This window comes from Adiantum capillus-veneris, chromosome 11, assembly GCF_014529385.1.
Source record: "Adiantum capillus-veneris isolate H3 chromosome 11, ASM1452938v2, whole genome shotgun sequence".
Lineage (NCBI taxonomy): Eukaryota > Viridiplantae > Streptophyta > Polypodiopsida > Polypodiales > Pteridaceae > Adiantum > Adiantum capillus-veneris.
Window position 1 is genome coordinate 18,979,733 of NC_140941.1, and position 4,076 is coordinate 18,983,808.

The following is a 4,076-nucleotide window of genomic DNA, read 5'->3' on the forward strand; positions in this document are numbered from 1 at the left end:
TGTGGCTTCCTTTTCCAATGGATCGAGAAATTTAGAGAAGAAAAGGGTGGTTGACACTAAAGGGTTTACTCCTTCTACAAAAACCTTCAAATCTAAAGTGTTTTCTTCAACCTTCTTTGCATTACAACTTTTATGAGGTGCTCATGGAAGATATTTCCTCACTAGAGACATTGGCTATAACATAGTACAGAACCATAGCTCCAATAAGAGAGCTAGACTACAATTTAAAGATGGAAAGGGTGTTCAATTTGAGGTTCACATGCATGATAGTGATAATGAGTATGTGGAGACTCAAGTAGTGCATAATATTCAGGTGGCAAAATCTTACACTATAGAGGAATGCACTATTTTTGTGGGGGTAGTGAGTCAGAGTACTATGGTGTATATACATGTATAGCTTCTCAAACTCTCAATGGGTTATGGATCACCCTAGTGGTAGATGCTCAATCTTTTTTTATTAATATTGAATGGGGGAAATAAATTCTATTCAACACTTATGCTATTAATTTTCATAACTTGAGGAAAGATCTTTGGTAATGGATAGATTCTGTTCATGTACATGCAAGTCTTGTTGGAGGAGACTTCAGCATGGCATGTTCTATTAGGGACACCACCTCTCCTGTTACTATTATGTCTTAAGCTAGAATGCTTTAACCACTAGTAACTAGAATGAAGCACGGCTAACTCATGGGCATATTCATAATGGGTACACCTTTCATACTCTATATCACATATATTCATGGTTCAAACTTGATAGATTGTGTTTATTGAAACTAATTGGCTACGAGTATCTACTCAATTGAATGTTGAAATTCAAGTGTCTCTATCTGACCATTTTCCTTTAGTTCTAGAATTGAATGATGTTGATATGCAATATTTTCATAGTGTGGGTCTAGTAGGCATCTCATGATTAATATTACACTGTTTGACAACCATGGTTTTGAACAAGCAGTGTCCCATGCATAAGAAACTTATGTGTTGCTGTATGGTATGTAGGAACCATTGCAAAATTGACTGCAATTCTGTGTAGAGATGAAGCACTATATACAACTCACTGGGAAGAGGGTAGCCAGGGAGAAATCAAGGGATGAAAAACATGCTACAAAAAAATGTAAAATTCATGGATATTGACACTAACTAACAAGATATGGTAGTCTCAATGCATGGATCCATTGCTAAAACAAGGGCCATCAAACTGTTGCCTAAGAAAACTTTCCCTACTGGTTTATCACATTGGAGACCCATAACAATGATGTGTATTTTGTATAAATTGCTGGCTAAGGCCATAGCCATTAGGATCTATCCATTTCTTAGAAAGCATCTACATGAGGCACAAACGTGGTTCATTGGGGGTAGATCTATTTTGGATAATATCTTAATTGTGTTGATGGGACTTGAGGCATGTCAAAAAACAAACCAGAAAGTGCCTATGCTCCAACTGGATTTTGCAAAAGCATTTGACACCATTCTATGGGACTTTGTAGTTAAAGTTATGGCAGAACTGGGATTTGGGGGGAAATGCGTATTGCATTATGCTACTTATGGAGGGATCCACCTCCAACATCTTGGTTAATGGAACACTGTCTAGCAAAGTAGCTCTAGGCAGATCACTCAGACAGGGTTCTCTTTTAACACTAGGTTGGTAATGGGACACTTTTATGTCCTAGGACGCTTTTATGTCCCGTTAAGTGACCATTTTCCTTGAGCTAAAAAAAACTTGACATTTTTTTGGAATATCAATTCCATCTTTAACCTTGTTCTTGCACAACATTTCACAACCTAAACTGTGTGAAAAAACGGGTCCTGTTTTTTGTTTTTTTCAATTTTTTGCACCTATACCACTCTAGAATTCATGTTTGTGACGTCTATAATGCTAGAGAACTATCTTTAGTAGTCCTCAACATGTCCTGATGCTTCTAGGGAGAAATAAATGTTAAAGTTGTAAGTTATGACCAAATTACAAAAATTATCAAATCCTGTTTTTTAGTCAATTTTAGCTCTTCTATGATTTTTCTGGTGGCTTTCATGATATCCAAATGCAGTTTTGATTTTCTATGTCGCATATTGTAACATAAATCTAATATTCCTTGAGTTTTGGGGCACCTAATACCCTATTTTGCATAGTAGACAACGATGGTTGATTTTTTCAATTATAGAAGAAAACGAAACATTCTAGTATATCAAGAATAGCTTTTTCAATATCGTTAGTTTCTTGTGACAACTACATGCATTTTGTAGGTAGTAACCATATCTAGTCATAAGGATCAAATTTGGCTAGATATTGAATAGTTTCTATGGGATTCTACAACTCATAATATTGAACCCAGTTTTTTCATGTTTGTTGTATTTAGCACTTCATCTTTGTCCCCAATATTCCCCTTGGTAAGAGATGTATTATTCTTTTGACATGCTCCATGGCTCCTTATGAACCTAAAGGACAATAGGGAACTAAGAAAACATGCATATATTATTTGCATTGAGCGTGGCTATAGAAACTTTGATGATAGGTTTGCAGAATGGTAAAAATTCAACTTTTTTCTACCTATTTCTTTTGGCAAAACAAAAAATAGTGAGTGAGAAGAAATCATATGTTTTGATCACCAACCCATTGAAGTTAAGTAGGGAATTTATCTCAAGTCCTACAAAAATCCCTAATATTATTTTTATGCAACAAAACGTAAGAAATGACTGTTTTGATGAAAATGTAATGGTCCATCAACTTTGGAGGCTTGGTGTGACCAAAAGATGAGAAATTTTACAAGTTTCTTATTTTTTCCACGTGTAGTAGGCCTTGAACTATAACCTCATGAAAGGATTTTACAAAATGAGTGGATCTACTATGGTTTTGGAGGTTTTTTTCAAAACCCTCAAAGGACACTTTTATGTCCTGTTAGGTTACCAACCTAGTGTTAAGCCCCTTATTGTTTGCAATAGCTCAAGTTCAGGCTAGTAAATTGACACGGTTGCAAGTGGGTATAACTAGGTGGTGGCCCTAGGGTTTGTTGATGAAACTTTAGCATTTCTCTAGATTGAAATTTTCAAACGGATAAATGCATGACTTAATTGAGTGTGTACTCTTTGGATACTAATCATGAAATTAACTGGGGAAAATCCAATCTTATTGATATCTTTGTTGAGGATCTACTCTCTTATTTGGGAAGGGTAAAGTTTGGCAAGAGGCACCACTTTCAGGCATCTAGGTTATCCCACTAGTGTTGATGTTTCAGCTAAACAATTGATTGCATGGGTAGAAGCCAAAATTCAAACTAAAGTTGTTAAATGGTACTGTGATGAATGACCTTTTCATGTTAGAGTGAGAATTTTGCAAATTATCAATAATGAGTCCTCATGTCTTGTATTTCTTGCCTTTGATGGATTGGTCTGATAAGGGTCTACTTAGAAGCAGGTCTTTGTTCATTAACTTTATGTGGGGTGCTTCCCATAATGCATGGCTTGCTTGGGATTCAGTTGCCTTAAACACTGACTTGGAAGGCCTTCGGATTTTGAATCTAAAAATACAGATGCTTGCAAGAAGGGGCACTCTTATCAAACTCATGCTCTATTCAAATAAATGCTGGTCTAGGATGATGTGGTTTCTGATTGGTAAATCCATAGTTTACTTTCATGGGTCATGGGATATGAGCCAATGGGATAAACTTTCATTAGGAGAAATTTGGACTCAATTTTGCACCTTGTAAGAAATGCCAACTCAGTATAGAGAGAGGTAATTCTGGAAAATACAGAAGTAGTTTTTTGGAATTCTATTTCTCATAGTACATACAGAGTAGTTTTTTGGAATTCTATTTCTCATAGTATATACATAAAAGTTTTCTCAATCACTTAAATGCATTCTTGTACAAATTTTTGTACACAAAAATCCATGTCTGTGAATCTTAAAGAGTGATGTGATGTTTGATGAGAAAAAACACATAAGAAATGTTTTCAAAATTAAAAAAAAATACCATAGATGCATCCGGAATGTCCAAAAAACTTAGGATAACACTTTAACTTGTTGAAATCAGACGTCTCTAGCTCAAGATATAGCATTTTGAAGGTTAAGGTCTCATGAGGTCGGA